Source organism: Lolium rigidum, chromosome 6 (genome assembly GCF_022539505.1).
Source record: "Lolium rigidum isolate FL_2022 chromosome 6, APGP_CSIRO_Lrig_0.1, whole genome shotgun sequence".
NCBI lineage: Eukaryota > Viridiplantae > Streptophyta > Magnoliopsida > Poales > Poaceae > Lolium > Lolium rigidum.
Window position 1 is genome coordinate 34154447 of NC_061513.1, and position 13697 is coordinate 34168143.

At 43.6% G+C, this 13697-nt stretch overlaps 1 long non-coding RNA gene across 1 annotated transcript; it reads left to right on the plus strand.

Moving 5' to 3' along the window:
* Positions 1–11304: 11304 nt before the first annotated feature.
* On the plus strand, positions 11305–12784 carry LOC124668408. Its single transcript, XR_006991684.1, has 2 exons — positions 11305–11702; positions 12690–12784. It is a non-coding gene; the product is annotated as an uncharacterized LOC124668408 (long non-coding RNA).
* The last annotated feature ends 913 nt before the right edge of the window (positions 12785–13697 follow it).

The following is a 13697-nucleotide window of genomic DNA, read 5'->3' on the forward strand; positions in this document are numbered from 1 at the left end:
TGTGGCTATGTCACTACAAGAAAAGTTGCCATGGCCGACGAAGTTGAAGTCGCGCCGTGGTTGCTGGTGTACCATGGCCGACGATTTTGGTCCCTCCGTGGTGCATGTCAAAACTTTTTTTTTCTCGTTTTTGAGGCCACCTAGCCCGACGAAAGCGGCCAAAACGTCGCGTATGGTGGCCCGGGACGTGGTGCATCGCGAATTCTCGAGTTCGCCGGCCGAGTCAACGCAAATCCGCACCGCCGAGGGATGTAGGGCCCAGATGGCAGCCTCTCTGGCATTGTTTTTTCTCGATCGCGCCATCTCGTTCAACGTTCTCCGATCGAGCCGTTTACGATGCGGGATCATGGGTCCCGCATGTCATCCTCTATGAACCAAAATTCTTTCTATTCTTGGATTTTTTTTGACCCCCGATTTCGGCTACTTCCTTTTTCTTTTGATCCCTTGCCGCCTTGGAAACGTTGAGACCGCTGCTGCTAAATGGGACCCGCATGTCATCCTCTATGTGCAATCAACTTTCTTTTCTTGGAGTTTTTTTTGGCACCTCAAATTTGGTCACTTGCCTTTTTCTTTCGATCCCCTGCCGCCTCTCAAACGGTTATACCGCTGCTGCTAACTGGGACCCGCATGTCATCCTCTATGCACTATAAAACTTTCTTTTCTTGAATTATTTTTGGCACCTCATATTTGGTCACTTGCCTTTTTCTTTCGATCCCCTGCCGCCTCTCAAACGGTGATACCGCTGTCTGCTAAATGGGACCCGCATGTCATCCTCTATGTACTATAAAACTTTCTTTTCTTGGAGTTTTTTTTGGCACCTCAAATTTGGTCACTTGCCTTTTTCTTTCGATCCCCTGCCGCCTCTCAAACGGTGATACCGCTGTCGCTAACTCGGGACCCGCATGTCATCCTCTATGCACTATAAAACTTTCTTTTCTTGAATTATTTTTGGCACCTCATATTTGGTCACTTGCCTTTTTCTTTCGATCCCCTGCCGCCTCTCAAACGGTGATACCGCTTCTGCTAAATGGGACCCGCATGTCATCCTCTATGTACTATAAAACTTTCTTTTCTTGGAGTTTTTTTTGGCACCTCAAATTTGGTCACTTGCCTTTTTCTTTCGATCCCCTGCCGCCTCTCAAACGGTGATACCGCTGCTGCTAAATGGGACCCGCATGTCATCCTCTATGTACTATAAAACTTTCTTTTCTTGAATTATTTTTGGCACCTCATATTTGGTCACTTACCTTTTTCTTTCGATCTCATGCCACGTTTGAAACGTTGAGGAACCTGCGAGCTCATGGGACCCGCATGTCATCCTCTATGTACTATAAAAGTTCATTTTCTTGGTTTTTTTTCACCCTCTGATTTTTGGCAATTTCTTTTTTCTTTTGATCCCCTGCCGCCTCTCAAACGGTGATACCGCTGTTGCTAAATCGGACCCGCATGTCATCCTCTATGTACTATAAAACTTTCTTTTCTTGAATTAATTTTGGCTGCTCATATTTTTTCACTTGCCTTTTTCTTTCGATCCCCTGCCGCCTCTCAAACGGTGATACCGCTGCTGCTAAATGGGACCCGCATGTCATCCTCTATGTACTATAAAACTTTCTTTTCTTGAATTATTTTTGGCTCCCGATATTTTTTCACTTGCCTTTTTCTTTCGATCTCATGCCACGTTTGAAACGTTGAGAGACCTGCCGGCTCATGGGACCCGCATGTCATCCTCTATGTGCTATAAAAGTTTCCTTTGTTGGATTTTTTTTCACCCTCTGATTTTTGGCTTGCCTTTTTCTTTTGATCCCCTGCCCCCTTTGAAACGTTGAGTAAGCTCGTTGGCTCAAGGGACCCGCATGTCATCCTCTATGTCCATCAACTTTCTTTTCTTGGATTTTTTTCACCCCCTAATTACTAGCTACTTTCTTTTTCTTTTGATCTCAAGCCGCATTACAAACATTGAGACCGCTTCTGCAAAATGGGACCCACATGTCATCCTCTATGTACAATAAATCTTGGATTATTTTTGGCTCCCGATATTTGGTCACTTGCCTTTTTCTTTCGATCTCATGCCACCTTTGAAACGTTGAGTAAGCTGCTGGCTCATGGGTCCCGCATGTCATCCTCTACGAACAATAAAAGTTTCCTTTCTTGGAGTTATTTTTGACCCCTAATTTCTGGCTATTTGCCTTTTTCTTTTGATCCCCGGCCTGCCCCCTTTGAAACGATGAGGACGTCGTTGGCGGGTCGGTCCCACATGTCATCCTCTATGAACAATAAAAGTTTCCTTCGGTGGATTTATTTTTGACCCCTAATTAATTTCTGGCTATTTCCTTTTTTTTTTGATCCCCTGCCGCCTTGGAATTGTTGAGAATGCTGCTGCCTCATTTTTCTTTTGGTCCCGTGCCGCCTTGGAAACGTTGAGACCGCTGCTACAAAATGGGACCCGCATGTCATCCTCTATGTACAATAAAGTTTCTTTTCTTGGATTATTTTTGGCTCCTGATATTATGTCACTTGGCTTTTTCTTTCGATCTCATGCCGACTTTGAAACGTTGAGGATGCTGCTGCCTCATGGGTCCCGCATGTCATCCTCTCATAACGATAAATGTTTTCTTTTCTTGTATTTTTTTACCAACTGATTTTTGGCTTTTTTTTATTTTCGATCCCCTGCCGCCTTTGAAACGTTGACGACGCTGTCTGGCTCATGGGTCCCCGATGTCGACCTCCCCGTACAAGAAACATGTGATATTTTATTTTGCAGACAATAAACGTTGTATTTCGCTCTGAGCTATTGCAAACGGATAAATTAAATCTTTATATCTACATAAACAAACTTATATGTTGAATCTCCTTGTTTTTTGTTTTTGCGAAGCATAGGACTTTCCTGTTTTTTTTTAGAAAAATTCGACCTTTCCTGTTTTGGAGTGGGCTGAAATTGTACGAGTCAAAAGGCCCATCGGGATAGTTCGAAGGCCCAGATGTCCGAGACATGGCCCAATTGAAATCTTTCTTTTCTTGGATTTTTTTTCACACCCCGATTTCCGGCTACTTCATTTTTCTTTCGGTCCTGTGCCGCCTTGGAAGCGTTGAGACCGCTGCTATAAAATGGGACCCGCATGTCATCCTCTATGTACAATAAAGTTTCTTTCTTGGATTATTTTTGGCTCCCGATATTATGTCACTTGCCTTTTTCTTTCAATCTCATGCCGACTTTGAAACGTTGAGGAAGCTGCTCGGCTCATGGGTCCCGCATGTCATCCTCTATGAACAATAAAAGTTTCCTTTGTTGGATTTATTTTTTCCCCTAATTTCTGGCTATTTGCCTTTTTATTTTGATCCCTGCCCCCTTTGAAACGATGACGACGCGAGCTGGCAAGTCGGTCCCACATGTCATCCTCTATGAACAATAAAAGTTTCCTTTGATGGATTTATTTTTGACCCTAATTAATTTCTGGCTATTTCCTTTTTTTCTTTTGATCCCCTGCCGCCTTGAAATAGTTGAGGATGCTGCTGCCTCATGGGTCCCGCATGTCATCCTCTCAGAAGGTAAATGTTTCTTTTCTTGAATTTGTTTACCAACTGATTTTTGGCTTATTTTTCTTTCGATCTCCTGCCACCTTTAAAACGTTGACGACGCTCGCTGGCTCATGGGTCCCCAATGTCAGCCTCCCCATACCGCAAATCCTATTTCCGCAAAGGTTGTATTTCTAGATAGATAAGGTGGATTCGAATCTGCCATGGTTCGAGCAGCTCAGGTAAGCCTTCTTGCACTGATTAATGGAAGTAGTGTATAGCAAGGTCAAGACATGTGGCTCGGTGTAATGAATCTATTTGAATAATGTTGTGGGTTCAATCTGATAGTTCTCTAACAGGTCAGCCAAAATAGAAATTAAGTTTTTTTCTAAAACGGAAATGCAAATTAAGATGAACACAAACATTAGTTATCATAATAGCTGATCATACATACATACTTGCTAAGAGCAAAAGCTTGCCGAGTTTTACCACCCATACAATTAATTAGCAGTTCGGATAAGATAACCTTATATAAGTATAACTACAAATGCATTTGCTAAGGGCTCATGGGGCAACAGAACTAGACAACCGCGAACTTTATGACCAGGCATGTCACAGGCGGCATCGAAAGATCTTGACCTTCAACTTTGATCCAATGCGAAGTTTGGCACCGTCAATGAACTTTTTCCACCTGGAAGTAACAGCCAAGCGGCCATCTGTGGGACTGACGGAGTACCGTCCCTCCACGGTGAGACCTTCACTCTCCATGACGAGGGAAATCTTGCCCCTTCGGCCGGCATTGAGATCCTTGGCGATACTTTTAGGCAATTTCTGATTCAAAGCAAGAGATACCACCAAAAATTAGTCAATGGCACCAATGCACTCGAACCATGTGAGACTTTGAGCAGAGAAGACATCAAGATAAGAGCAAGTTATGCTGTCATATACTCACGAACATAGCCTTCGGATGCGTCCCGGTCACCACACGGGTGGCCACGGCAATGAGCTGAGACCTCGGTGATCGGGCTGGGGCAGGTGCAGGAGCCTGGGCTGGTACACGAGCTGGTGCTGATGCAGGAGACTGCTGGGCAGGTGCAGTAAACGGTGCCTCTAGAGGAACCGGTGCTGATGCAGGAGACTGCTGGGCAGGTGCAGTAAACGGTGCAGCTAGAGGAACCGGTGCTGATGCAGGAGACTGTTGGGCAGGTGTAGTATATGGGGCCTCTACAGGAACCAATGCTGATGTAGGGGACTGCTGGGTAGATGCAGTAAACGGAGCTGGTACAGGAACCGGTGCCGATGCAGGAGAGTGGGAAGCCGGTGCCGGTGCTGGTGTGGTTGCCCTTTGTGACATCCGCTCATGTTCCATCAGGGGATCTGCAGCTTTGATCATGTTAAACCCAGCAAGCTAGAACAGAGGGAATGGTTTAGAACAACTGCTCATAACAGTTATCAAAAGATATGAGTAGAAAAAAGTTACATATTATATATTTGGAAGTGTCTCCAACTCTGTAAGCAGTTACGTATATCTGCCCGTTTGAGTTTCTGATCCTCAGCTCGTCGCCCTTCTTCGGACCGTAGTCAAAAGAAAACTTTCTCCAATCATGTCCATACAAATATGTGATGGCCTGCGTCTTGTAGACATACACCTCATAGACCGTGTAGGTGTTCATCAATTTGCCATTGCCATGCATAGTGAAAGACCCTTCATGCGGACACATCGGGTTAATCATAGGACGAAGTTCACAAGGTACGATCCGCATGTGAAAATTGATACAAATGTAAGAAGCAGGAAGACTAAAAACAAGACTTTACTATATGCCAATTCATGCTAAACCACTGAGAATACATACCTGTAACTCTGTGAAGGAGCTACTAGAAAAGTAGATAGAGCCATAGGAGGTGTTATATGCGGGGTATGTACATGGGCCCGCCATATTCCCGCAAGCTCGGCATCGGGATGGTGAAGGAAACATGGGAGGTACTACTGGTGCGTAGCGCTGAATGTAAGTGGAAGAATTAGGTTGTGTAAAGTACATAGTTCAGAGCAATGCAAATGTTGACAAGCGAGTGCATAACACTATGTTACAAACTGAACAGTGAAAAATTAGTGTATGATGAATATAAGCATGCTAATTTGGTGTTTCCGAATTCCAAAAAGCATTAGACAGAGCCGGTGATAATATCAGACATAAATCATGGCATGTATATGTGGCTTAAGAAAATATACCCGAACCCTTGGATGGTTACGGCCCGGCTGGTCCTTGGACTTGAGCTTATATAAGCATCCAGAAGGTGGGGCTGACAAGTAACTTGGTGGCAGCCTCTGCAGATGCCTCATCAGCAGCAGTTGCAATCCTTTTGACCAATGAAGGGTTAGCAGTTTCAGTCCGCATATGAAAATTGAAGAGCAACAGACATCGGCAAGTGATATATAAAATGAATCTATGAGACACCGATGCATATAGTGCTGGATGTAAGTGTAAGAATAGGTGTGTGTGTGTTTCGAACTATTGGTAAGCATTAGACAAAGCCGGCAATAAACGTGACAAAAATCAAATCATGTATGAGGATTAAGAAAATATACCCGCTTATCGAAAAGGGTACCACCCGGTTGGCCCGTGGCCTTGTGCTTGAGGAGGTTTTCGGAAGATGGTGGCGGCACCATCGTCTTCACAGCAGACCTCATCAGGATCATTTTTTATCCATTTGAGTAGAGGCACAGAAGTTTCATCCTGCATATGAATAGCAACAGAACTCATCATTGATATTTAATAAATCTATGAGATAGACTGATGCAAATAGTGCGGGTGTAAGTGGAAGAATAGGGTTGTGCATAGAGAACAATTGACAACAATGCAAATGATTACAAAAGAAGCCAATGGAAATCAACAGTTTATATACTTGGATGAGACAGATCGAAAAGTGAAAAATTAGTGTATGATGATTGTAAGCAAACGCAGTGTTTCGAACTTTTGGTAAGCATTAGACAAAGCCAACGGTAATTAAACGAGATAATAATGAAATCATGTATGTGGATTAAGAAAATATACCAGATTCATTAAAAGGTCACCACCCGACTGGCCCATGGCCTCGTGCTTGTAGAGGTTTTCGGAAGATGGTGCCGGCACCATCGTCCTCACAAGCAGCCTCATTAGCCTCATTTTGCATCCACTTGAGTAAAGGCGCAGCGATTTCAGCCTGCATAAGAATGGGAACAGATCTCAGCAGTGATATTGAATGACTCGAGACGGATCGATGCATATAGTGCTGGATGTAAGTGGAAGGGTATGGCCGTGTATGGACAACGAGTTCACAACAATGCAAGGGTGTGTTCGGTTCCGAAACGAGCGTGGAATGGAATGGAATGGTTCCATTTCGGAGGAATGGAATGGTTAAATTTTTTTTCGGTTGGGATAAATGGAGAGCGAGAAGAGATCGAGGTTAAACTAACCATTTGTCTCAAAATTGTAATTAACAATTGCAAATGACATTTTAATCTCAAAGTCGTAATTAACGGCGCCTAATGGTGCTCTTTTAATCTAAAAATCGTAATTAACATCATTTTTTGTTGGGTTAGGGAAGCTGGAGTAGATGAACATTACTCGTATGATGATTGTAAGCAAACGAATTTGGTGTTTCTAAACTTTTGGCTTCGAGATCTTATGGGTTTCAACTCTAGCCTACCCCAACTTGTTTGGGACTGAAAGGCTTGGTTGTTGTTGTTGTTGTTGTAAACTTTTGGCAAGCATAGAAAAAAACGACAATAAACGAGAGAAAAATCAAGGCATGTTTTGTGGATTAAGAAAATATACCATATTCATTAAAAGATCACCACCCGGCTGGCGCGTGGCCTTGTGCTTGTAGAGGCATTTAGAAGATGGGGGCGGCATCAACATACTGGCAGCTCGATCAGCCGCAGCTTTGATCTTCCTTTTGAGTAAAGGCCCTAAAGTTTCGAGTCCGCATATGAATAGCAAAACAAAAGGCAGACCTCAGCGGTGATATTGAATTACTCGTATGAGATAGACTGATGCATATAGTGGATGTTCTTAGCCTTTTGCAGCGTGAACACTAGCTATGGAGAGACAAAAAACTAGTTAACTCAGCTTTGTCTAGATATGAATGTACTACCACCATCCAAAAGCTTAAGCCTTATTTATTTTTGAGAAATCAAAACAAGCAAAGTTTGACCAAAATTTTAGAACATTCTATCAACAAATATAATACTGTGTAGATACCGTAGGAAAATATATTTTATTATCTATTTAATGATATTAATTTTGTATTTTGCATGTTACCGATTTTTGGTAAAAGCTTAGTCAAACATGGTATAGTTTGACTTTCTAAAAATAATATAAGCCCAAAGCTTTGGGATGGAGGCAATAGTATCTAGAGCTAAAACACATCTAGATACATCCGTATCTACAGATAGTTGAGTCAATTAATTTGGATCTGAGGGAGTATCAGATTCAGACTACATCATGGTAAGTTGGTTAAAAAAAATTACCCCTGGGCGGTCCCTGACAAGGGATTAACTTATCAATGCCTATGGATTGTAGGCTAGGGTTTAGTTAGAAGTAGAGGGCAAGTAGGTCTCGAAGGTTTCAGCCGAAAAGTACTCGACGATTGTGAAAACTAGGGTTCGCAGACAATGATTCGATGATCTCCTCGTCCCTCGACTCCCCCTTTATATAAGAGGTGGAGCCGAGGGTTTCGTTTTGTACAAGTTACAGAGTCCGGGACGGTTTCTAACTCATCCCGCCAGATTTACAAACAACACTTCCTATTACAATTCTACTTTCCTTAACATATCTTGGGCTCTCGAACCTTCTTATTCTTCGGGTAGTGGGCCTTCAATAAACCCCGGGTACTATCTTTGGCAGGCCCATTTGGGATGCCTATGTCAGTAGCCCCCGAGATTTTGCTTGAATCGTAGAATCAGGGAAAATCTCCACTGCTTATTCTTATTCCACAATGTAAACTTTTCTATATATTTCTTTATATAAATTTCTACATTGTACAGGGATATTGGTAGTTGGGGCTAGTTCATCTGACGGATCAGGTACTAGTTAACTGCTCTAGTGGCAATCCGCAAAAACCTACTTCAAGATCACGTCCCTGGACATGATCTCGGGATACTGGTGCAAACTTCGACAGGTGCCGCTTAAGGTCTTACCATTCTGTCTAGTCCCAGTCAAATTTATCGAGTACCTAACGCGTCCGTTAGGATTTTTCTTCGTATCTGTTGATACGGATAAAAGTAGCGAGAGCGCAGTCTTCGGCGATGCCACGCCCGGCAGAATAGATCTGGGGTCTTACCTTCGCAAATTTGCGGCATTCAGAAATTGATCGCAACTTTGGCGTTCTGAGAATATATTGTCGAGTGCTTTTCCGGCTGTTGGAATGGCACATTTTATCGAGTCAAATATGACTTATATTAATCTCCCGATGGGAGTATATGTAGAGTTAATTATAACTCGAAATATACTCTCTTGCTGTTCTATCTTTCTTTCTTTTTCCTTTTTATATTTCATCGGGCACGCGAACAGCGTTCCCGATGGGAGTAGCCCCCGAGGCTACAGCCAAGAACTTGTGCTTGGTTGTAGGCTCAACATTTTAGTCCACCTTGTCGCTATATTGCCATTATCTCCCGATATTCTTTCTCTTCTTCTCTTTTTTTTTTATCTATCGGGTGCGCGAACAGCGCTCCCGATGGGAGTAGCCTCCGAGGCTACAGCCAAGAACTTTTGCTTGATCGTAGGCTCGCACAATTTCTATATTTGCCATAGTCGAAACTTTACTTTTTTTTTGAAGTAGCCCCCGAGCATTTGGGCAAAAACTTGTTTCTGACCAAAGGCTCCCGAAGTATGCAAATAACTTATCCTGTTGCCATTCTCCTTTTATTTTCCTTGTCGACATATTTTACTTTGTCAAATTCTCTTCAACTCTGTTAATAGTCGAAATTTTCCTGCTTTGTGGGTCCATTGTTCCCACCATGTTGACACGACGTGCAAGTGGGGGACACACGTCCTCCGCTTTTTCTGGCGCACGTACGGTAACGCCTATCTCAGTAAAAATACTGTTTTGCCCTTGTATCTAGAAGATCTATTCTCACCACACGATTTCTTCATCCAACGGCCCACTGCTTCACCCAATTCTTATATAAACCTGTCTTCAACCTCCGTTCATCCCCTCGCTTGCGCCGCTCACCTGTTCCTCTTCGCAAATCTTCCCTTGCGCCCAACTCGCATACATTGCTCTGCCCATTGCCGTTGATGCCACCGCGTGCGCGTTTGACTCGCCACAGCACTCCGGAGTCCAAGATGGCCGCTGAAGATCTTGAGTGGGAGAGATCCAAGATCTCCAACCAAGATGTCAATATGCTGAAGAGGCTCGGCCTGATGAAGAAGGAAGACGCCATCCGCTTTCCCAGCGAAGAAAGCTACCCCAAACCTCCAATGGAGTATCGGGTTAGTTTCGTTGATCATCTCATCCGCGGCCTCTCTACCCCAATCCATGATTTCCTCCGCGGCCTTCTCTTTGTCTATGGGATTCAGCTGCACCAGCTGACCCCCAATTCCATCCTTCACATTTCTATTTTTATCACGCTTTGCGAATGCTTTCTTGGAGTCGCTCCCAATTGGGCTCTGTGGAAGCGCATTTTCTGCCTTCGCCGCAATGGCGCTCACAACGCCACCTACAACATAGGTGGCGTAGTTATCTGTGTCCGAACCGATGTCGATTATTTCGACGTCAAATTTCCCGACTCTGTCCAAGGATGGCGCAAAAGGTGGCTCTATATACACGAAGAAAGCGCCAATTCCGTGGAACACAACATAGTTCCTTTCGACGGAAACGCAAAAATTCAACGCCGCTACTCCTGGGACGCCGAAGCTTCCGAAGAAGAGAAAAAGGCGACAGAAGCTCTTATGTCTCGTATTCATCAACTTCAAAATATTCGAGGCAAAGAGTTATCTGGTGTCCAAATCACTGCCTATTTTCTTAGGATTAGAGTGCAGCCTCTTCAGGCTCGCAAAAATCCCCTTTGGACGTACTCCGGTGCCAATGACGCCAACAGGCTCTCCAATGATCTTTCTGTGAAGGACTTGGAGAAGCTTATTCGAAGAATTACCTCGCTGAGTAAGAGGGATCCTATTCCTTCCTCTTGTCGCGTGGAACCCTACAGCTCCACCAATCCTCTCCCCGAGGTATTTTGTCTTCTCGAATTTTATCTTGTTGTGAATTTTCCCTGCATCTCATTGCATTGATATCTCTCTATTTTTCCCTTTGTCGCTATTTTCTTGTAGAATCACCCTACTATGGCTTCCCTTCCTCCTCTTCCTGAGGATGGAGAAGTCGAAGAAATGGGCATTGTTACTGACGACAATCAAGAAGCTCCGTCCTTTGTGAATGATCCCGTGGATTCTCGAAAGTCTGCGGGATCTTCCGAGGACACCACGTCAGTCCAATCTCCTCCTGTAACATCCCTGTTTTGCTATACCCTAATTAGAATTGTTTTGTGCATCATGAGCATCATATAAAATGCATTAAGAAAAAAATGCATTTTAAAATAAAGTGAAAACCTTAAAATGGATGAATCTTTCCGTCTAATTTAAATGCCTCAATAATTATTCAAACAAAAATGTTGAATTCTAGACAAAAGAGGTGAATGTTTAAAATATTAATTTACTTATACCAATTAGCTATTTGCCTCTTTTTGCCAAGATTATATTTGCGAAGGGGTAAATATTTAAACTTTGGTCAAATCAAAGTCGAGGTGAAGTATATCTAACTAGTTCAGTTCACACATGAGCTAGCAACAACTGGATTTGTAGCAACGTGTGATGGTTATCTACAGCACCACCTATCTAAAATATCTAGGGAGAGAGGTAACCAAATAGTACTACTACTCCCAGCGCAGCACATAACAAGCCATCCGGCCATCTTATCCATCGAGTCGCCACCAGCCGGAGAAACTGAGAACCAGCGACCATGGTTGTGACATACCTGAGATGGGATTTAGTTGAGCGAGTAGAGGATCTGAGGGAGGAGAAGGCCATTCTCTGCGGCAGTCGACGGGCAGTCGCTGGAGTCCATGTCTGTCCGCCGGAGTCGTTTAGCGTGGGAACCTGGGGATTTTAGGCCAAACCCCAGCAAGAATCAGAGCTAGACACTTCCTCGCTGAGGTAAAGCTGGTGATGACAAAGCCATGTTCAGATTCAATTCTTCCAGGGATGAATTCGTTGCTTATCTGCTGCTGTACTGCTTCACTTTTGGTTCAGAAATAAACATGTTTGCTACTTGTTTATGTAAGCCTAGAAGCATACGTAGTACTGTTTGTAGGCACACATATGCTGCAGCTTATAAGTTTGGTCAGAGGTAGAAAAAGGTTCTGTTTGCATCCTCTTTTCTTGCAAACACGTACCAGGTTCAGAACTTTGTCAATACAGCTAGTACATGCTCGGTAGAAGCTCTTGTTCAGCTACCCATGCCTGTCCTGGGAACTTTTGCCCATATCAAGTACTAGCTGATAGTGCCATATATTTGTGTGATGTTTAAATAAGTTCAGATCTGTTCACCAATCTCTAAAATGCAGTAAAACATGCTCTGTTCCTAGAACTGCTGTAGCATGTTCTGTATATGGTCATCTTAGTGAGTGTAGTTTTAGTCACACATCCTGTAGATGTAGATGTCCGGAACCACTAAGTTCACTACATGCTTGATCATGTATATTCTAGCCCAGGCTGAATCTTATCACTCACACACATCTGAGCTGAGAAGGACACATAGTATTGTTCTTCTCTGAACATCGTTTCCCCAGTTGCAGAAATTTAAGGAAATGAGTAACCTTATAAAATTCGTAACTAATTCATACTTTATCTGAAATTTACATACCAGGTATCAAAATCTTCAGAAAAATGAGATCTACACTTTAGTATCAAAAGCATGCATTGTTAAACAACTTTGAACCCTGCCCTTAATAGAAGAACAAATGAACCCTTTTCTTTAATATGCGGGGTTTATGGAATTGCAAAGTATTATGCATTCCAACCCTATTTAAATTGATGAGCATGTTATAGGATCACTTTCATTACTATTAACATGTCATATCATCATCCTTGTATGCGCATTGCATCGATGCCATGTGTTGATTGTTCTTTCTCTATTTCTAGTATTTGCTTCTTCGCGACCGATATAGCACGAGTCTGAGACGAGGAAGATCAACAACCCGGAAGATAAATACTCATCCTCCGATGAACAAGTCAAGCAAAAGATCTCTGAAGATCCATATTTCGTTGTCAGGGACAAAGGCAAGCCCTAACCTGGTTCATCTATGTTTTTGAAATGCTTTTATCTGTGGTTCCTACATATCGCATACGATTCAACTGTCTTTTAACGGTAGATAGAGTTACCCTATCTGTTGCATGTCCGACCTTTGTAGCCTCGATACCCTGATCCACTGCGCCTAGCATAACTAGGTTTGGCATGTGTGCGTCGCGAGAGCCTTTATCTCTTTATGCTTAGCCATGCTTAGTTTATTACGCTACTACTCCGGTCTTCGGACTGGAGCCTTACAATGATATGAAAATATCATGACAGGTTGACGTGGTAAGTATAGAGATATTGATAAACATGATTAAAGGCTCAGACGAGAGGCCACATTGGGATGTGGTGGGTTGTTTCGTTTCTGCCGACCCTAGGAACCGAGTTCTCGCCTCTTGAACCAAGACCGAGCGTACAACCACACGAGGCCCTATTATGGTACCCTCTCGACTCACTAACTTGCCTAGTAGATTCCATGAGTCACATAGTTTGCGCGTTACCTGGTCATATGCATTGCATTTTGCTTGGGGGAAAAGGTACATAACAGGTAGGTAAGCGTGGTCGTGGTGGCTGGGGGTTGCGGCCTCTGGGGAAACCCACCTCGGTACACATCGTTAAGGACCGACTTCGGGACTTGACCCGTTACGGCGGAACAATCCTTAGCGCGTGACTCATGGTCTCGGCGATAGCAAGGTAAAGGTCGTGGTCAACCACTCTCTGCCGGCTTTCCAAGGAAGAGAGCTAATGTACTGGCACTAAGAATCGGTTGGCACGTGTGGGTAAAGTTGTGCACCCCTGCAGGGTTAAATCTTTTCGAAAAGCCGTGTCCACGGTTACGGACGACTTGGGAATGGATT